Genomic DNA, 22,554 nt, shown 5'->3' with positions numbered 1-22,554 from the left:
GTGATTGTTAACAGTGGAGATGATCAGAGACTTCTTAGGACAATAGGAACAACCACATGATCAGGGATGACCAAGGTAATCGGGGATGACTGAGGTGATGTGCACAGCTAAGGTGATGGTGGACAGCTGAGGTGATGGGGATGGGATGGCTGAGGTGATGGGGATGGTTGAGGTGATGGGGATGGCTGAGGTGATGTGCACAGCTAAGGTGATGGTGGACAGCTTAGGTGATGGTGGACAGCTGAGGTGATGGGGATGGTTGAGGTGATGGGGATGGCTGAGGTGATGGTGGATGGTCGAGGTGATGGGGATGGTTAAGGTGATGGGAATAGCTGAGGTGGTGTGCACAGCTGAGGTGATGGTGGACAGCTGAGGTGATGGTGGATAGCTGAGGTGATGGTGATGGCTGAGGTGATGGTGCACAGCTGAGGTGATGGGGAAGGCTAAGGTGATGGTGGATGGCTGAGATGATGGGGACGGCTGAGGTGATGGGGACAGCTGAGGTGATGGGGACGGCTAAGGTGATGGGGATAACTGAGGTGATAGGGATGGCTGAGGTGATGGTGGACAGCTGAGGTGATGGGGATGGCTAAGGTGATGGTGGATGGCTGAGATGATGGGGACGGCTGAGGTGATGGGGACAGCTGAGGTGATGGGGACGGCTAAGGTGATGGGGATAACTGAGGTGATAGGGATGGCTGAGGTGATGGTGGACAGCTGAGGTGATGGTGGACAGCTGAGGTGATGGTGCACGGCTGAGGTGATGGGGACAGCTGAGGTGATGGGGACAGCTGAGGTGATTGGACGGCTGAGGTGATGGTGGACAGCTGAGGTGATGGGGATGGCTGAAATGATGGTGGACAGCTGAGGTGATGGTGGATGGCTGAGGTGATGGGGACGGCTGAGGTGATGGTGGATGGCTGAGGTGATGTGCACAGCTGAGGTGATGGTGCACAGCTAAGGTGATGGGGACGGCTGGGGTGATGGGGATGGCTGAGGTGATGGTGGACAGCTGAGATGATGGGGATGGCTGGGGTGATGTGGACCTCTGAGGTTCTCGGGGATGGCTTAGGTGGTCATTAGGTGATCTAGGTGATGATGAACAGCTGAGGTGATCAGGGATGGTTGAGGTGATCATGGACAGCTAAGGTGTTCAGGGCAACTGAGATGATTGTGAATGATCAAAGTGATCATAGATGGCTGAGGTGATCAAGAGTGTATTTCTGGCTGGAGCTCACTGCCCTGCATATTTTTGTCTCCTCTCAACTACCTGTGATGGCATGGACAAGTTGGTATTATCAGAATCCATGAGAGGTGCCCCATCCACTGAGGAGATGGAGAGCAATGACACATCTTTATTTCTAACTTATGAACAGTGTCCACCTTGCATTTCTACTAAGCTTATCTAGAAGGTTTCCAGAGTAGTACAATCGAAAGCTACACAGGAGCATCAAGGTTCCCCTGCTGAGTGCTAAGGTGAGGGGACGCATTTAGGAAGTTGATTGCCTTTGCCCTAGTGTTGGATTTAGCCTCTGGGGATAAGTCACTCTTGCTGCCCATTCACAGGACATGGACACAACCAACACCAGACATAGTTCCAGCTGTGGAGGTGCCACAGAAACACTGAGCATGTCAGTCCCAGAAAGGGGGTACATCCTTCTCAGCCATCAGGGTTAAGAGGAGAGATTGGTTTTGGTTAAGAGCTTTGTATTAAACCAACAACATTACACCTGAAATCCCCAAAACCTTCTGATAGTTGTCTCAAAAGGGTGTGCCTTGTCACTTGAACAACATCTTATTAATGAGAGATAGTCATTGTTTCCTAATGATAAGTGGTCTATTTGGTCCACATCCTTAGACTATACCCCAAGTGCCAGAATTTGAAATTCTAAATTTGATTTTGTCTCTGAATATTTAAAAAGGACAATTGGCTTTTCATTACTTTTGGTTGAGACTTCAGTGTCTACTCTCTTTACCTCTGGTCGGCAGGTTCAGTCATTAGCACTTCTGAGCACTGGTGCTCCAGGTGTCCAAACATCTGGAAGGTGCTCACTACTCAGAAGCAACTGAGTGTTTGTGAAATCTGTAGTGCAAGCATGAAAAAGGACAAGTTCTCCAGTTCTGCTGCAACTGGGATGTAGCAGCAGCACTTCTCCTCACAGGTATATTTCCCTCCTTAATTGCTTTTAATTTTTTCCCAATTTAAAAAGCAAACAATGGCAGGAAAAAATATGCCAAGCCCCCCTCTTTGCCAATAGGATTGAATTATTTAAGAAAGATACTGATAGAATGCTATCAAATAAGGGAGAAAAGCAGTGCTTCTTGTTTAGAAGAAACAGTGCCTCCAGTTCACTAACAAGCCTCCTTTTGGTGCCCCGGATAGATTTCCTCTGAAAGTGCAACTGAACGGTGCTGTCCACAGTGTAAAGCGACATAGCACACTTGTTCCCCAGCCCAGCAGGAGCTCGGGTCTGTGCTAGGGCAGGGCCTTGCCCTCCAGGTTCAGGGGCTGGCCAGTGCACCACGAGGGGCTGGGGACCCGCATCGAGCCAGCTCACAAAGGACCAGCTGCCAACCCAAGCCCCATATTGGTTTGCGGCAGACCGTGTAACTAATGTGGATGCCCCATGTGGGTTTATGCTGTCCTGGCACACTGTTCTGCATGTGGAGGGGTGATCATGCCATGCACCTGACTGTGTGCCCTGCTACCCTCTCAGCCACTGATGACTTCCTGCCTCCCTCTGGGCTCTGCCAGCACAGGGATTCACATGGAGTGAGACCTGGGGTCTCTGCTGAGGGGCCCACACCCTGGAGGGTTGGGGAAGCTGGGACAACTGGATGGTGGTGTCGGGGGACCCGCCCACAGGGCCTGGCCTGCAGCTCCCTCCTGACCTTCGCCGACAGCATCTGGCAAGCCCCATCTCCCACCCAGCCATTGCCACCCCCCAGCCTCAGGCACAGACAGCCCTGGGACCAGCCCCCGATCACACCTGTGATCACAGGCCAGGTGTGGCTTCATGTAAAGCTGACTTTCCAGAAAGGCCTCCTGGGTGGGTGAGCAGTAGACGTGGGTCAGAATCCCACGTGCTCACATGAATCTCTAACAGGCTTCTTAGAGAGGCCTCGCTATCCCCCATGTTCAAATCTTCTGATACAGCTGCTCCTGAACTGCAGAGCCTGGGCATGAGCTGTCTCCTCAGAGAGCCCTGGGGACTCCAGCTCCAGCCTCTCCTTCAGGTTCCACAGAGACCCTTTATCTAGAAAGAGCAATATACTGCCATAAATGACATAAATATTTCAGGCAATGTTTCTTTCTAAATTACAACCTTCCTCTTATTTTTCATATTTCCTTATCACTGTACAATAAAGGAGGAATCAAGTAACTATGACAATGGACTTTCTTGAAATTATTCATTTCTAAATAGGAATTCTAATTTAAGATTCTTTTATACTGTGCATCCCACATTTGCAAAACATACCTCCTTCTGTATGTAATCATGTTTATTCCTCTGGCTTGTTCGCGTCTACTTGTGTCTCTGGATGAGGTACATGCAACTTCTAATAAAATGTGTTTTTGAAGCCCAGAGCCAGGCCACAAGCTGGTGTGTGGCTGTGTGTCCACTCAGCCTCTGTGTCTTCCAGCAGCCACCTGCGGCACGTCCTGCCTGAGATGGTCTCCACGGAGAAGGTGTACATTAGATCCTTAGGATATGTCATCAACAACTATTTTCCAGAAATGAACAGGACGGACCTGCCCAAGACCTGCAGGGAAAGCAGAAAGTAGTTTTCAGGAACTTGGAGAAGCTCTAAGACTCCCTTCCATCACTTCCTCCAAGAGCTGGAGAGCTGCCGCCCCCTGGGCATGGCCACGTGTTCCCGCAGCTCCTAAGTCCCTCCTGGGAGGGGTGGCTGAGCTCCCTCAGGGCTCCTGGCCTGAGGTCCAGGCTCCCAGGGGTGGGGTGAGTGTGGCAGCAACATTTCACCCTCGGGGGAGTCCATGGGTCTCACGTGTCCACGACCTGGATGTTTACATCCCAGCGACTTGGAGACTGCAGGGTTAGGAAGCGCCTTCCTGACCGTGCATGAAGACCAGTATGTAGGCCACCAGGACAGATGCGCCTCAGGCCAACACACGGGCCTCTCACAGATGTGCCACGGGCCCAATGTGCCTGGCCCCTCACAGGCGGGGTCACCCAGCAGCCTTGCACAGAGCCACAGCATGGGGGCTTTTAACCCCTATGGCCCATGAGGCAGGGTCCCTGGCACCATCTCCACGTCAGGCTCATTGGCCAACAGCCATTCCCAAACACCAGTTTGCCGGGGACCTGTTCCTGGAATTTGATTCTGAGGGAATCCTGCTCCCTCATCTGTCCCTTCAGATCCACTTGCCTGTGGCTCCATTTACCTTTGGATGAAATTCAGAGCCACCTTGCCAAGGTCTGAGAATAACCTTGTTAGGATCTTGATGGGGAATGTGTTGAATGTATACATTAAAGAGAGCCGCCCCTCTGTGGAACAGAGCACTGCGCCTTCCAGAACCACAGGTGTCCCAGGGAACAGGGGGCTCGTCAATCCTGGCACATCATCTGGTTTGGACTGATGGTGTAGGGGTTACGGAGCATTTTCACTGACAGTAATACACTCAAGGAGTTGTTTTGAAATATTTCATACATTCTTCTATTTAGAGCTCAGAATGAAAGAAATGGAGTCTGTGAGGAAAGGCAACAAACCGTTCATGGGCATCAAGCTCAGCAATGCAGCCATAAGCGACCAGACTGTTGATTCCATGATGAAGGGGGCAGGTAAAGGTGTGAGACTCACTCACCCATGGGCCCACAGGCCCCAAAGTCAGGCCCCAGAGTGTGGAGCTTGGCCTTGTGGGCCCAAGTGGCAGGTCTGGTGGGTGCTGGCCACAGGGGAGGGCCTGGCCCATTTCCAGATCACTTCCAATCTCATTTTTGAACTAGACTGTGCTTCTGAAGTAGAAGCAAGACTAACTTGCTTATTTGTCCATTTCCAGAGTCATGGTCACTGGCCTCCAAAGTGGTGTCCTTCTTTGAATGTGCCCCCCCTTCAGGAGGCCCCACCCCACCATCTCAGACAGCAGCATCCTCCATCCTAGGTTGCTGAGCCTGCATGTGCACTCCAGCTCAGCCCCCCTGGGCTGCCAAGCCCTGTGCTCTGCCCCGGCCACATGACGTCAGAGCCCATATTGAGGAGGACGAGCCAGAACAGGAGGCCGGCAGCCAGCCTCCATGGAGTGAGTGAGCCAAGCACTAATGGAGAGCAGGAAGCACTCCAGCCCCTGCTGGGTGGTGGGTGCTGGGGCAATACATTTGCAGCTCCACAAATTGTGTTCATTTATATACTTCCAAAAGTTTTGCAAACAAATTTTTCTTTTTCTTTTACTTAAGAGAAGAATATCTTCCACTTCACTTCCACCCAAGAAGGAGTAACAGGGACCAGATTTACAACCAAAAGTACTAGCCAAACAACAGATTTGAAGACACACAGCATTAGGCAACAAAGGATATTGATCTTTGAGGACAGGAAACAAATGATGTAAGTCATGTAATTTCCCCAGACTTGTGCCTGGAGAGTCCCCAGTCCTCAGTGCAGGGAGAGGAAACCCAAGAGGAGTCCAACAGACTCCTTAAGTTGAGGAGACAGAGCCAAGAGTCCAGGCAGACCAAGGCAGCTGGAGTTTGCAGAACAGAGTACCAAAGAAGAGAAACCTGCACAGAGAGGACTGACCACAGTCCCCTCCACAATCCAGGAAATTATTGACCTGAGGCTGGGGAAAAACACTCAAAAGAACTAGATAACAGTTCCCAGCACTTACGAAAGGCTAGGAATAGTGCCTGTTTCTACCCACCAGACTGGAAAAACACGTATTAGTGGGACATTGGGTAGAATACTCAAAGATCTTGCTTCAAGAGTTGGGAATAAGTAGCCCTAACCTGAGCACTGCACCTGACCACCTACAAAATCATAAACACAAGACCCTGGAGGATTAAGTTGTTTGCTAGTAAGTTAACTGCATCCCAGAACAAAGTTCAAGAAGGTATGAAGGAATTTAAAAATACCCTATAACCTAGATAAAATTCATAAAGTCTGACTTGCAAACACAGATCGTCAGACATATCAAGAAGCAGGAAAACATAAACTTTACTGAGGAGAATAAGTAACCAAATAAAACCAACCCAGAATGGACACAGATGTTAGAATTATCAATCATGATGGACGTTAAAACAGTTATATCTATATTCCAAATGCTGCAAAGTTAAGCGAAGTCATTGAAGATATAAAAAAGACCCAGACTGAACTTACAGAACTAGAAACGACAACATAAAAAATGAGAAATACACTGAGATTAACAGAAGATTAGACTTGGCAGAAGAAAATATTAGTACACTTGATGGCCTATCAACAGAAACTATCCAAAATGAAACACAGAAATATAAAGAATCCAGAAAAGTTAAAATAGCATCAGTGAACTATAGGCCAGCCTATCATACATTTAATTGGTGTCCCCAAGGCAGGGAAACAACAAAGGATTTGAAGAAATCATGGCAGAATATTTTTCAAATTTGATGAAAACTATCAACCCACGCAAATTAAAGAAGCTCAAGGTATCTCAAGCACAAGAATTATCAAGAAAATTATACCAAGGCAAATCATAATTAAATTGATCAAAACCAGTGATAAAAGAAAATCTTAAGAGCAGCTATAGAAAAACCACATGAAATATACAGAGGAACAAAAATAAACATGACAGCAGATTTCTTAACTGACAGCAACACAAGCGATGAGGTGATGGGGCAACTTCTTCAAACTACCAAAAACAAAACAAAAAACCCTTAAAAAAATATAATTCCATACCTGACAAAAACATCTTTCAAATATGATGGGAAGAGGATTGTGGGAAGGAGAAGGAGGAGGAGGAGGATGCTCAAGGAATCAGCCGCCCCTCCCCCCATCCCCAGCACCACGAAAACTGGCAGGAACAGTCAGAGTAAATTATTTTGGAACTCTGGAATCTAGTGGAGCTCTGCACAGCACCGAGTGAAGAGAGGGAGGAGGAGGCTGGTAAATTGTGGCAAATATCAGTAAACGTCACCCTCCTTGCAGTAGCTACCACTCTCCATTCCCCACCACATGGGAGGCAGCAGTGGGGGCTGCAACCTGGGCTCCTGGTGCAGCTTGCAGGGGCCAAGGTGGGCTATAAGGACCAAGTCCTCAAAAGTCCTGGGGTGTGTGGTTTGATCTCTGATCACTGCTTTAGATCCCTGGGGGGCAACCCTGAGGGTGGTCACTGTTTCAAAACCCCTTAGGCAAAAGAAGCTGAAGAGTTTTAAAGAGGTCATATCTTTATTTCTTTATCTTTTCTCTTTACGTTTGCCATTTGGAAGCAAAAATATTTTGGAAAAGTCATGAATTGACAATTTTAACCTAAACAGCAACAATAGCTAGCAATCCAGAGGAGTGGGAGAATTAGATTCTCAGAGTTATAACAACACAATGCTCACTAAGACTGTCCAGTTGTCAACAAAAAATTACAAAACACACAGAGGAACATGTAAATATGGCCCATTCACAGTAAAATTAGAAATTGCCAGAAAATATCCCTGAGGAAGCTTATACATTGAATCAGTTAGTCAAAGACCTTAAATCATCTCTGTTAATTATGTTATTGAGCTAAAGGAATCCATATAGAAAGAACTAAAGGAAATTAGGAAAATATTGGCTGAACAAAATAAAGAGATAGATATTATGAAAAGTGACCAAACAAAAATTTTGGAGCTGCACAGCATAATAATTGATACAAAAAACTCATTAGAGGGAAGCGGATTTGGCCTAATGGATAGGGCATCCATCTACCACATGGGAGGTCCAAGGGCCTCCTGACCCATGTGATGAGCTGGCCCAAGTGCAGTGCTGATGCACACAAGAAGTGCCGTGCCACACAATGATGTCCCCACATAGAGGAGCCCAGTGTGCAAGGAGTGTGCCCTGTAAGTGTGTCCAGTGTGAAAAAAGTGCAGCCTGCCCAGGAATGGTGCCACACACAGAGGGAATTGATGCTGCAAGATGATGCAACAAAAAGAGACACAGATTCTGGGTGTCACTGACAAGAATACAAGCAGACACAGAAGAACACACAGTGAATGAACACAGAGGACAGACAACTGAGGGGCAGGGAGCAGTGAAGGGGAGAGAAATAAAAAATAAATCTTTAAAAAAAAACCTCATTAGACAGATTCAACAGAAGATTGGAACAGGCAGAAGAAAGGATCAGCAAAGCATGAAGATAAGATAATTGAAAGTATACAATGTGAGGAGCAGAAAGGAAAAAATCTGAAGAAAAATGAACAGAACCTGAGGGACATCATCAAGCATCCCAACATTTGCATTATTGGAGTTTCACAATGGCATGAGAGAGAAAGAAAGGAGGAGAAAAAGTATTTGAAGAAATAATGGCTCAAAACTTCCCAAATACGATGTAAGGCATGACTATACACATCTAGGAAGCTCAACAAATGATAAGCAGGATAAACTCTAGGAAATCTACACCAAGTCACATTATGGTGAAATTGTCAAAATCCAAAGGCAGAGGAGTTTGAAAGCAGCAAGAGAGGAGTCACTTCATCCATAAGATTAGCAGCAATTGCTCATCAAACCATGGAGGCAGGAAGACTGTTGGGATTGCATATTTAAAGACTTTATATGAAAACTCAACCAAGACTTCTATACCCAGCAAAGTTATCCTTCAAAAATTAAACGGAAATTAAGACACTTACAGAAACAGCAAAAGCTGAAAGAGTTCAAGTTGACTAATCTTTACACAAGAAGAAATGGAAAATATCAACAGGCTTATAATGAGTAAAGAGTCAGAATCAGTAATTAAAAACCTTCCATCAACAAAAAGTTCAGGACTGGATGGTTTCACTGCTCAATTCTAACATTTAAAGAAGATTTAACACCAATTCTTCTCAAACTCTCCCAAAAATATAGAAAAGGAGGGAACATTTTCTACCTTATTCTATGAGGCCAGCATTACCCTAATAACAAAGCCAGATAAAGACAGCACAAGAAAAAATATATACAGGCCCATATCCCTTATGACTATGGATGCAATTACTCCCAACAAAATACTGGCAAAAAAGAATCCAACAGCATTTTAAAAGGATAATATGTATGACCAAGTGGGACATATTCCAGGGATGCAATGGAGGTTCAAAATAAGAAAAACAATCAATAAAATATTCCACATTTATAAAATGAAGGAAAAATAACATGATCATGCAGAAAGTGCATATGAAAAAAAGTCAACATATGATCAGGATAAGAACACTTAGAAAACTGGCAATGGAAGGGAACTTTCTCAACAGGATAAAGTACATTTATGAAAAGTCCATAGCAAATACCATACTCAAAGATATAAGACTGAAACCTTTCCCCCTAAGATCAGAAACAAAACAAGAATGCCTGTTCCCACCACTGTTATCCAACATTGCACTAAAAGGTCTCGCACGAGCAACCAGGCAAGAGAAAGAAATACAAGGCATCTGAATTGGGAAGGAAGAAGTCAAATTATCCCTCTTCATGAACAGCATGATCTTATATGTAGAAAATCCCCCCAAAAAACACAAGAAAGTTACTAGAACTACCAATAAACAAATTCAACAAAGTTGTAGGGTACAAGATAAGCACACAGAAGTTAGTACAGTTTCTATATCCTTGAAATGAACAATCTGAAAATGAAATCTAGAAAACAATTCAATTTATAATAACATCTAAAAGAATAAAATACCTGGGAATAAATTTAACCAAGGACCTGAAAGACATGTACACTGAAAACTACAAAACATTGCTGAAAGAAATAAAAGAAGACATAAATAAGTGGAATGACATTCCAAGTTCATGGATTGGAAGGCTTAATTTTGTTAAAATGTCAACATGTATATACCTACCAAATTCCAGCAGCCTTTTTTGCAGAAATGGAAAAGCTGATCCTCAAATTCATATGGAATTGCAAGGGGACCCAAATAGTCAAAACAATCCTGAAAAAGAATAACAAAGTTAGAGAACTCATACTTTCTTATTTCAAAACTTACTACAAAGTGACATTAATTACAACAGTTTGGTACTGGCATAAGGATATACATATAGACCAATGGAATAGAATTGAGAGTCCAGAGACAAAACCACACATTTATGGGCAGGTGATTTTTGACAAGGGTACCAAGACCACAAATGGTGCTAGGACCATTGGAGATCCACAAATAAAATAATGAACATGTACCCGTACCTCTCACCATGTACAAAAATTAATTCAAAATGGATCAACAACCCAAACATAAGAGCTAATACTCTAAAACTCTTATAGGAGTTTAGGACCTTGTAGTAGGCAATGGACTTTTAGATTTTCCAGCAAAAGCACAAGCAACAAAACAAAAGAACAAAAATAAAAAGGTAATTCATCAAAATTAAAAACTTTTGTGCATCAAAGGATATTGTCAACAAAGTGAAAAAGACAACCTACATAATGGGAGAAAATATTTGGAGAACACAGATCTGGTAAGGATTTACTATCCAGAATATATTAAAAACTTCTACAACTCAAGAACGAAAATACAAACAACCCAATTAAAAAATGGGCCAGAGATTTGTGTAGACATTTCTCTAAAGAAGATTCTCAGTTGGCCAATAAGTTTATGAAAAGGTGCTCAACATTATTAACATTAGAGAAATGCAAATTAAAACTACAAGATACCACTTCACACACTAAGATTTTTTAAAATGAAAATACAAGTGTTGGTAAAGATGAGGAGAAATAGGAGCCCTTGTACATTGTTGGTGCCAATGTAAGATGGTCCAGTCACTGTGGAAAACTTAACTGTTCCTCAGAAACTTAAACATAGATTTACCAAATGATCCAGCAACTCCACTCCCAGCTATATATCCAAAAGAAGGCAAGAGAACAGTTATTCGCATGCCAATGTTCACAGCAGCACTAATCACAATAGCTAAAACCTATTGTCCATCAACAGATGGATGGATAAGCAAAATGTGATATAGCCATACAATGGTAATATTTTTTCAACCATAAAAAGAAATGCAGTGCTGGTACATGCTTCAATATGGATGAGCTTTGAAGACATCATATTAAGTGAAATAGACCAGACATAAAAGGACAAATATTTGTATGATGTAGCTCAGTGGTTGAGCACCTGTTTCCCATGTACAAGGTCCTGGGTTGAAACTCTGGTACCTCCAAAAAAAAAAAAAAAAAGAAAAGATGGAAACAGATATATCATGTTAATACTAGTCAAAAGCCAATTAGAGTGACTCTATTAATGTCAAGGCAAAGATTATTACCAGGGATAATAAAGGTCATTTCCAATGATAAAGGGATCAATTAATCAAGAATGCCAAACAATCCTAAATGTGTTATACACTTACTAACAAAGTTTCAAAGTACATGAAGCAAAAACTCATAGAATTGCAAGGAGAACTAGGCAAATCACAATTATAGTCAGAGATTTTAGTACTTTTTCAAGAATTAGTGAAGCAGTAAATAGGTAATCAGCAAGAATATAATAGAGCAACACTATCAACCAACTTGATCTAATTGACATTTATAGGACACTCCATCCAGCCACAGTAGAATATACAATCTTTTCAATTGTACATGCAGTATTTACTAAGATGGAACACATTCTGCACCATAAAACAAGTCTCAATAAATTTAAAAAGATTCAAGTCACTCAAACTATGTTCTCTGGTTTGAGATGTAGCTCAGTGGTTGAGCATGTATTTCACATGTATGAGGTCTACTTTACAAAGCATTGTGTTAGAAGTTCTGACCAGTACAATCAAACAAGAAAAAGAAATAAAAGGCAACCAGATTGAAATGAGGAAGTAAAACTCTCTTTATTTTCAGAAATTATGATGATCTATGTAAAGAATCCAATGTAATCTATAAAAAAGTTACTAAAACTTATCAGTGAGTTTACAAGATAAAAGATTAATGTGCAAAAAACATACACATAGGGAAGGGCTGTGGCTCAATCAGTTGGGCTCCCATCTACCATATGGGAGGCCCTGGGTTTACATCCCAGGGCCTCCTTGTGAAGGCAGGCTTGCCCTCATGCCACGGAGAGCCACCCAGTCTGCAAGTGCTGCCAACCTGCAAGTATCACAGAGTGATGACTCAGCAAGGTGACACAACAAAAAGGGAGACAAATAAAAACACCGTAGAGCATACAGCAAATGGACACAGAGAGCAGACAACAAGCAAGCCGCGGGGGGGGTGGGGTAAAAAAAACATATGTATATGTAATACAATATGTACAATTTACAAAAATCAAATAAATCTATATACTAGCAATGAACAGCTGGAAAATGAAATTTTAAAAATCCATTTACAACAGCATAAAAATATGAAATACTAGGGATAAATCTGGCAAAAAAAAAAAATGTGCAAGGCCTACACAGTGAAAACTAAAAAAAAAAAAAATTGCTAAGAGAAACTAAAGAGGATCTAAACAAACAGAAAGATATATTGTGTTAGGGGTTAGAAGACTCAATTTTTTAAAAATGCCAATTCTCCCCCAATTGATCTTTATAGTCAATGCAATCCCAATCAAAATTCCAGAAGACTATTTTTGCAGTGGTTGAAAAAAATACTAAAATGCAAATGGAAATGCTAAGGACCTAGATAAGCCAAAACAATGTTGAAAAAGAAGAACAAAGTTGGGGCACAACAATTCAAGACTTATTATGAAGTGACAGTAAATAAAGTGACAGTAATGAAGACAGTGTGACATTAGCATACAAACAAATAGATGAATGGACAGAAAAAAGTGTCTGAAAATATGTCAACATATATATGGAAAATTCTTTTCAAAAATATTGTAAATGCAGGTCAGTGGAGAACAAATTTCTTTTCAATAAATGGGCAGGAACAATTGGATATCCATATGGAAAAAAATGAACTTTGATCCATATGTTATGCCATACACAAAAATTAACTCAAAATATGTCATATCTAAAACTACAAAATATTGAGAAGAAAACTTAGAAAATCTTTGTGCCCTCAAGTTACTTAGATATAATACCAATACTGTAATACATAAAAGAACAAATTGATAAATTAGGCATCAACAAAATGTTTAACTTCTGTTTTTCAAAAGATCACATTAAAAGAATGAAAAGGCAATCGTTGACTAGAAAATACCTGCAAATCATTTATCTTATAAAGGATTTGTATCCAAACAATATAAAGAGCTCCCAAAACTGAGCAATGAGAAAATAAACAAAAACCAAACAAAAATATGGAGCAAAAGATTTGAATAGAAACTTAACTGAAGAACATATATGAATGGCAAATATGCACGTGAAAAGCTGTTCAACATCATTAGCTATTAGGGAACTATGAAGCAAAGCCTCAATGAGATACCACTATTCACCTATTAGAATGACTGAAATTAAAAAGAAAGTCTGGCTATACCTAGTGTTGGAGAGAATGTGAAACAACTGCAAATATCACTTGCTGTTGGTGGGGATGTAACATGGTACAACCACTTTGGAAACCTCTCTGGCAGTTTCTCATAATGTTTAACATATACCCATGGGAAACAGCCACTCCACTTCTAAGTATTTAGCCAAGATAAATGAAACCACATGTTCATACAAAAACTCGTACATGAATGCTCACAGCAGCATTATTTGTAATAGCCAAAAACTGGAAACAACCCCAATATATGATTACATTTACATAAAGCTAGAAGATGCAAGCTGATCGGTGCTGACTGAAACCACATCATTGGCTGCCTGGGGAGGGAGTGGAGGAAGAGATTACAGAGGGGCACAGGATACTTTTGTGAGGAACAGATATGTTGCTTTCTGACTGTGTGTATGTGGGTAACTTCGCAGGAATGATACAAATGCCCAAAGGTATCAGGGCGTATACCTTAAGATGTGCACTTCACAGTATGTCAATTATACCTCACTAAAGCTGTTCATTTAAAAAAAGAAAGAGCAAGTACACACACGACACTTTGAGGTGGAGAAGGGGATGTGTTCGCAGAGCCCACCATGGCTGATGATCACTACGCAGGCGTGGCACAGAGGGTGCAGGTTTGGGCAGGTAGTTGTCCCAGAGATGCAAACCCCAGGCCAGCTCCTTGGCTGAGGCCACTCGATGCCCTACGGGAGACCAAACATGCAGGCCGGAGGCATCGGGTGTGAAATCTGCTGAGGGGATCCCAGGAGCCACAGATCCCAGGCCCAGTCTGGGGGTGGCAGCTACCTTCATGGGCACATCAGGGCCTCCACACGGGTCCACCCAGTGCAAGGCAGAGCTGCACAGCATCCTCCAGGGACCCCATCTGGCCTGGACCTCCCTCACTTGAGATGTGAGAATCCACCTCGTTACCCACAGCCCTTTGCAGAAACAACACTCACGACTCCATGCAGAAAAGTACCTGGCAAGACACAACATGTAGGAGGGCATGACTGCAACAGCCCTAGCCAGGGGGCCCACACTCAGACCCCAGCCATGAGATGAGCTCCCGGCCGGCCTGGCCTCCCCGTCTGGACAGCTGAGCTGGGGGTTGCTCCTCATGTTCCCTCATTAGCTCTGCAGGGCAGAGCTGGGCAGCCCCTGTGGTGGCACATAAGGAGCAGAAGGAGGCTAAGGCCAGCCACGGGGTGCTGCACCCCCCTGCACCAGGCTGCCCCCCCCCTGCACCAGGCAGCTCCCCTGCACCAGGCTGGAACCCCCTGCACCAGGTTGGCCCCCACTGCCAGGCTGTCCCCCCTGCACCAGGCTGCCCCCCCTCCGCACCAGGCTGCCCCCCACTGCCAGGCTGCCTTCCCCAACCAGGTTGCTCCCCCCCCGCCAGGCTGCCCCCCATTGCCAGGCTGCCCCCCCCCCCCTGGCCAGGCTGCACCCCCCTGCACCAGGCTGCTCCCCCACTGCCAGGCTGCTTCACCTGCACCAGACTGCCCCACCCCTGCACCAGGCTGCCCCCTACTGCCAGGCTGCCCCCCCGGCCAGGCTGCATCCCCCACACCAGGTTGCCCCCCCCAAGCCAGGCTGCACCCCCTTGCACCAGGCTGTCCCTCTAGCCAGGCTGCCCCCCCAGCCAGGCTGCCCCTCCTGCACCAGGCTGCACCCTCATACTAGGCTGCACCCCCTGCACTAGGCTACCCCCCTGGCCAGGCTGCACACCCCCCCTACTAGGCTGCCCCCCCCAGCCAGGCTGCACCCCCACACCAGGCTGTCCCCCCCATTAGGCTGCCCCCCCATACCAGGCTGCATTCCCCTGTACCAGACTGACCCCTGCACCAGGCTGCCCCCCAGCCAGGCTGCCCCCATCCTGTCTTCCTCTTTGGGTCTAAAGCACAGGGCCCCTCCTGACCTTGGCTCTACCTGCCCTCTCTGGCAGCATGTCTTACCGTCATGGAGCTGGATCTGGCGACCGCGTGTGCTTTCTGCTGGCAGCTGTCAGGTCGGGGGACGGCCAGGCGAGCTAGACCAAGCCCCGGTCTTCTGTCCACCCTGGGGTCTGTCCAGAAAAGGCAGGTCAGGAAGCGCTGGCCCAGGGCCTGACGCTGCTGCTTTAGGAGTGCTGGAGCCTCCGGGCCTCAAGGACTTCCAAGAGCTTCACCGCCCGCGGAGGTGACGGTTTCCGCGTACAGATCTGCCTCGGGCAGGACGCGGTCTTACCACCGCTGGCAGGCCCTTCCCTCCTCCACCTGCTGGTCCCCGCCTCAGAGCTCTTGCGGACACAGTCCATGGCCAGTTTAACAGCAGAGTGCCTCGGAGCTTGCGTGAAACGGACGACCCTCTGAGAGAACGGAGGGGGACAGCTGCCAAGCAGCAGGCCGCGGGGCATGCGAAGGTCCTCCAGGGCACGGTGGCAGGCGACGCCTGCGCCCACCGGGGACGTTCGGCCCACGTTCTCCTGTGCCTAACGCGGTTCCTCTGCTCCCAGCCCCCGAGAGCGGCCGCGTCGGGACACAGCTCCGCTCACCGTGGCCTGTCTCAGCTTCTCCCAGAGACCTTTTCTGATGAAGGCCCTGGACCCAGGCTCCCAGCCCCCCTGCCAGGGCACCCCTCGCTCCTCTGGGAGGGGCTGCCCGTGGAGCTCCACGGCGGCCAGTGCACAACAGTGAGTACCTCCCTTGCTGAGTCCCCATCAAGGGCAGTCAGCACCGTCCAGGACTGCCGGGACCCCGAGGCGCCCCAAGTGGGATGGCTGAGAACAGGCCTTCTCTGGGCGACCTGTCCATGCAGGCATCTCTAAGCACTGCAAGGGGCTGTTCCAGTCCAGGGCGCGGCCCCCGACTCAGGGAAGCCCTGACCCAGCCCCAGGCGAGACGCTTACTGTGCAGACAGGCTCAGGGGCCTGGGCAGGTGAGGAGCCGCCAGAGGGGACCAACCCTGCCCCTTCTGGGGACACCACATGGCTCTGCCACCTGCCCCCGGCAGGTGCCACCACAGCACGAGTGACTGTGTTCTGTTGAGACGCGTGTGTGTCAGCACTCAGAGGGCGTCACGCGGATTTTGTCCTGGCGGCTCAGGAACTCCAGTAACCCCTGGGTGTCTGTTCTGAGAAGAGGCAGCCAGTCGCCCAGGAGGCACCTGTTCCCCCCAAGAGCAGGAGCCGAGGCGGCCCAGGAGAGGGTCCAGCCGGTGACCTGTCGCCTTCCAAAGACCCGCTGCTGCCGTTGACCAGTCCAGCTCCCAGCCACACACACGTCCCCTCCACAAACCTGTCCCCCCGGTTCTGCAACAGCCCCCACACCGTGTCCTGGCCACACCAGGAGGAAGGCCTGGCACTGCTGGCTGAGATGTCACGTGGCCACCGATGTTCCCATTGAATTCACTGACCACCCGCTGTCTTGTCCTGAGTGAGGCGGGGGTGTAGAGAGGACATTGGCTTAGGAGCTGGCCACGCGCCCAGGGACCTCTCGTTTATGGGAATCAGTGCCAGGACATGGGGGAAGCACGAGCTCCCCTCCAGGACAGCGATCCTGCCAGGCCCCGCTCAGGCCAGGCCTTGGACACCCTCTCCACCACCTCCTCCTCTGTCCCTGCAGCCCTGCTCCCCCTGCCCGGTTCCCACACACCTACTCCATGCTGGGGTACCCCTGACTGTGGGCCCATCTGCCCAGCAGGTCCCTGGGGGTCCCCTCAGGCAGCACCAGCTTCTGTTATCATAGGACTTGGGGGGGCGAGTTGTAGGCACAGGCCTCTGGTGACCTGTTTTTTGTTGTTTTTTGTGTGTCTGTTTTGTTTCTTAGTAATTCTGAGACACGAGTATGCAAACCAACAGCCTTTTAACAACAATCCTTATTTTGACAGCTATGATCCATCTGCATATCCAGCAGGAGGGAGGAGGCATCACTGTCACAGGTGCACCAATGACGCCTAAAAACTAGTCACCCAAGCAGGGGTGTCTTCACACAGTGGCCCTGGCCAGCACTACTGCATGGGGTCTGGGGCTTGCCCTGCTATAAGCTGCTTACCTGGGCATCAGTCCATCCCCACTCACCTGCCTGGCTCCTTCCCAGGTCCTTCCTAGACAGCTCCATGCCCCCTCCAGCAGGCTGCAGACCCCCCCCCATCTGCACCCCCTCTCCAGCAGGCTGCAGACCCCACCCATGCTGAATACACTCTGGCCACACAGACCCCCAGGTCCTGTGTTTGACACAGCCTTTGTAGCCTCACAATCCACACGCCGGGCACGTGAGCAGCATTAGAGGCCACCCAAGGAAGTGGGTGGGAGCCAGGCGTTTCACTCACCAACATCCTGCCCACACGCAGTTTCTCCACATAGAGCGGCAGGTCCCACTTCTCTTCTACACGTAGCCTGTAGCTATTGCAGGTGGTGCTGGGCTAGGCCTGGAGAGCCTTGAGGGCCTGGCCACCCACCAGGTGGGTCTGGGACAAGCTTCCCATCATGCTTTCTATGTGCAGACACCACAGACTGGTGTGGGGACAGACCCTAGGCTGGGGTACATGCCTGTGGTCAGGAAGCCTGGTGAGCATGGACAGGGTTCAGGAAAGGACATCCCTCCACCAGCAAGGGAGCATGAATGACTGTAGAGCAGAGGCCGGGAGGTCGGGGGTGCCTCTTGGCCCGGATGGGGCTCCCTGAGAAGAGCTAGGACATAGGCACGGTAGAAAACCAGGAGGTCAGCAGTTTTGGAAACCACTTCTCCATGGAGCAGGAAACAAATATTGTTAGTTTTCAGCAGAGGTCCCAGGCTTTCAGGGGCCTCCAAATAAGGCACGACTTCCAGGAAGCAAAGCTGAGCTTCAGGCTGGACATAAGACACAAGGGCAGTGACAATGTCTAAATGGATGGCATTAGTATCCATGAAGGCACGAGAGGAGGTCTGAAGAATCCCTGCCTAAAACACCAGAGACTAACAGATTGCATGGATTCCTTAAAGAGCTGACATCAGAGCTGGAGAATAAGCACTCGTGAAAAGGCTGCTGGATGAATGCATGCCCCAGACGTCTGCAAAGACCTTTGCTAAGATAATAAAGGGTTTACCAATATCACTTGGAATCACAAAGTCTAAAGTACTAAAATGTCCTACAATATAGGCTAAAAGTGTGGCATTTATAAATCTTTTAAGATATCTTTTACTTTTGGAACTACTGAAATTTTATGAAACTCAAAAATGTGACTGTCCTATTTTGGAAAACAAGCTGACAAACATTTACTAAATTAATACAATTTTTAAGTGGCAATTTTACTTGAAGGGATTTGCTACAAAAATTCTTCAAACACAAGACTGTCCAACTAGGCACTTTTCTTTAAGAATCAGAAACTGAAAATAAACCAACTGCTGTGATTAAATCAACAATTAATTACGGGACATCCAAAACAGCCTTTAAAAAGGTTTCTAATACCTTTTCATGTTCTGTTCTCTAGAGCTCTTGATTTCTTTTCTAAGTTAAAAGAGACAAATTATAGGACAATATCTGGAGTATGGTAGCCCATTATTTTCTTAGCAAAACAAAATTCAACTGTTAATTCTGAAGGTTTGATTATAAAGAATTTTCATTTTCTGAGTTAAACATTTGTTTTTTGCAATTATTTAGAATGAGCATATTATCCTCGCAGTCAGGGGATAATATCTATCTATGCTTCATAAAATCTTTTAAAAATGATAGAATTGAACTAAAATTGTGAATTTATTGAATTTAATCAAGAAGCTCTCCTCACGGGAAATTTTGAGTAGTTAAGATCTTTTTTTATAAAGCAGTTCCTTGTATTAACACTGACATCTAGGGGATCTATCTCCAAATTCATCTAAGTAGCAACAAAGTCTACCAAAATCTTCCATTTCTTGTTGAAAATTCTGGTTCAGCAATAACTATATACTATTCCAAAATGGGATGTTAATATTTATAAGAGGTGACAATGAGAGAGGGGAAAACAACAGCAACAACCAAAAAAAAAACAAAAAACAAAAAACACACACACCTAAGTCCTAAGCTCCTATTAGCTTTCTGCCTAGAATTAGAACTGGCACTGTGTAGCTGATTAACCTAAGAAGTTTCATCATGTTTAATGTGTTATATCAAGTTAATGACTGGTAAAATCAAGTCCTACCTAAAAAATCCTATTTCAAAAGAAAATTTAAAAATTTCATTATAAATACAATATAAAAATATCTGACTATGACAATTATAAAGATAGCACACACTCTTGGGAACTAAGTTTGCAAACATGTTGCAAAGAATACTTTTTTTAAAAATTTTATTCATTTTGTAAAAATATTACATTCAAAAAATGAGGTCCCATTCAACCCCCCCCCCCCCCCCCCCCAGCAACACTCACTCCCATCATCATGACACATCCATTGCATTTGCTAAGTACATCTCTGGGCATCTCTGCACCTCATGGTCAATGGTCCACATCACAGCCCATACTTTCCCACGTTCCATCCAGTGGGTCCTGGGAGGGTTTACAATGTCCGGTGATTGCCCCTGAAGCACCATCCAGGGCAACTCCAAGTCCCAAAAACACCTCCACATCTCATCTCTTCCTCCCATTCTCCATACCCATCAGCCACCATGGCCTCTTTTCCCACACCAATGCCACCTTTTCTCTGTGGACCTTGGATTGGTTGTGTCCGTTGCACCTTTATGTCAAGAGGAGGCTCAGATTCCACATGGATGCTGGATGCAATCCTCCTACTTTCAGTTGTAGGCACTGTAGGCTCCATGGTGTGGTGGTTGTCCTTCTTCAACTCCATCTTAGCTGAGTGGGGTGAGACCAATAAATCAGTGAAGGAGCTGAAGTCTGTTGAGGCTCAGGGCCTGGCTATCATATTGTCAGTCCAGAGATTCAAATCCCCTAAATATATCTTAAACCCCAACACCAACTACAATTCCAGTAAAGTAGCATGAAAGTCTTGTGAAAAGAGATCCCATCTGAGTCCAGTTCCATCATGCAGAAACAACAGCTCCAAAGAAGGGCCATCTGACATGGCCATGAACCCCATCTGCCATGACCATAGAACCTGTGGGTCTCTTTAGCCCTCAAAGGAACCAATACCTAGGGTTGTATCTACTTTATCTGTCTCTGAGACTCTGCTCAGTTGTGCATAAGGGCAATCCTTCTGACAACCTCCAGACTCTTTTTTAGAGACTCGTAGCCATATAAACTCATTTCTCCTTTCCATTTCCCCCTTACATTAGGTCAAACAGCATTTTAAAGTCATGTTATTATATGTAGACAGGGATATTCTGCTGATCCGCATTGAACCTTTAATTCAAGGTCATTTTCTAGTTACATCATCAGTTGGTACTTGGTAGTTATCCCTCAGTGCCAGGGAGGCTCATCCCCGGGTGTCATGTCCCACACTGGGGGGAAGGCATTGCATTTACATGCTGAGTTTGGCTTTGAGACTGGCCACATTTGAGTAACATGAAGGCTGTCAGGAGGAAATTCCTAGGCACACTGCTGCTCTAGGCCTTGTTCTTATTTCAGGCATATAGGCTCACAAGCATAGTCATTAGTATCATGGTCTCACTGCTGGACCCTCATTCCTTCCTGGTCCTTACCATTGCACCTGGGGGACTGCCGCTGCTCCCCTAGGGACCATGACAGAGCACCCCCAGCCAGGAACCCAGTACCCCCCCCAGCTGTAGTTTTAAATTGTTGCCACTATGAGTATATCCAAACATTACCATGCACCCTGGACATATGCCCTGTATAGATCCCTGTCAGCCATATATCACCTGTCAATAGTATCCTATACCAGTATTCCTCCACTGCCATTGTTGAACCACTCTGTGATCCAAAACTTCCTGAAAAGTGAAGCCCAATATAATGTCAGGGTCCCTTACTAGTAAAATGGAATATAGCGATGGGTTTAAAGGTTAGATATAGAATACGTGTTGATTTGGAAAAATTCCACATCCTATCTTTTTCTTTTCTTTTTTCCTAATTATTGAACTTCTCTTCACAAGAGCCCTAGACAACAGTAATTCATATATACAATATACAGTACTCCCACACATCTACCATAAAACCTTTTCCCTTCCACAGCGATATTCTTATAACTTATTCATATTTAAACTGATGTACAGACTCTGAGACAATAGCTTTCAAACAAGGTGACATCTGTGCTTACATTGTGGTCCATACTTTAGGATATACAGTTTTCTAAATTTTTAGTTATCCTGTTTTACATTATGGTTTACATTATTAGTCTGTCATCCCCTATATGTTTATGGTGTAATATTACATGTTTTATATCCATCCTTGTGTACTCTCACAAAACTCCTCTCTTACCCCACATTTACCTTGGTTCCACACATTTAACATCCATTTTCCCCTCCCCTTGGGGCCCACAGTGACAGCCAACCTCCATTTCCTGAGGAGCCACATCCAGAGGTACTTGCAACAGTGTTGAGGGCCTAACTTGCTCAACTGCCCCAATGCGCTGGGAGCCACCCTTTCTCTCGAGAGATACAGTTCCCTCTATTTGATGGCATTAGTCCTTCCCAGGATGCGGGTCCACCCCCCCTCACTATTTGGGTCTCTACCCAATGGTGTAACCCACTCTGGCAAAATGAGCATTCAGACATTCACCCAGGAGCCTGTCCTGCATCAGACCATCCCCTCCAAGCATCCTAAACGGGTAACCCTCCTAATTATATTTTGATAGGATTTTATCAGCATTTTACTCTCAACCAACACCTGACACTCTCCTATGTTCGTATGTTGCCCCTCCCTCCCCCCACTTTTTGGGCAATATTACCCATCCGCCCATCCCCAGCCCCCCTCAAACCTAAAAAGCCCCACTCAAAGGCAACCCCTTGCCCCCATTTTATCTCTTCTTTCTGTTCATACTTACCACCAGCTCATCATAAATTCCACCCCTGCAGACATCAGCTCACATCCTTCCTCCACCCCCCGATTTCCTGTAAGCCTATCTTCCAGTCTCTAGCTCTCTGAGGCACCTTGCTTATTTCATATCATTGAAGTCATGTAGTATTTGTCCTTCAAT

At 46.1% G+C, this 22,554-nt stretch overlaps 1 protein-coding gene across 1 annotated transcript in view; it reads right to left on the bottom strand.

The window, feature by feature from the left end:
* Positions 1 to 1,307: 1,307 nt before the first annotated feature.
* The window catches only part of LOC101445888 (methionine synthase reductase-like), a 215,384-nt gene continuing 194,137 nt past the window's right edge, over positions 1,308 to 22,554 (bottom strand). Inside the window, exons 13-15 of the transcript XR_011648517.1 lie at positions 9,975 to 10,064; positions 3,480 to 3,762; positions 1,308 to 3,257 (exon numbers count right to left, since the gene is read on the bottom strand). The gene's annotated coding sequence lies outside the window, so the exon portion shown is untranslated. The remainder of the gene's footprint in view (positions 3,258 to 3,479; positions 3,763 to 9,974; positions 10,065 to 22,554) is intronic.

The sequence above is a fragment of the Dasypus novemcinctus genome, chromosome 3 (genome assembly GCF_030445035.2).
Source record: "Dasypus novemcinctus isolate mDasNov1 chromosome 3, mDasNov1.1.hap2, whole genome shotgun sequence".
Taxonomy (NCBI): Eukaryota; Metazoa; Chordata; class Mammalia; order Cingulata; family Dasypodidae; genus Dasypus; species Dasypus novemcinctus.
Note: the sequence above shows the minus strand (reverse complement) of the source record. Positions and strands in the feature narration are given on the sequence as shown.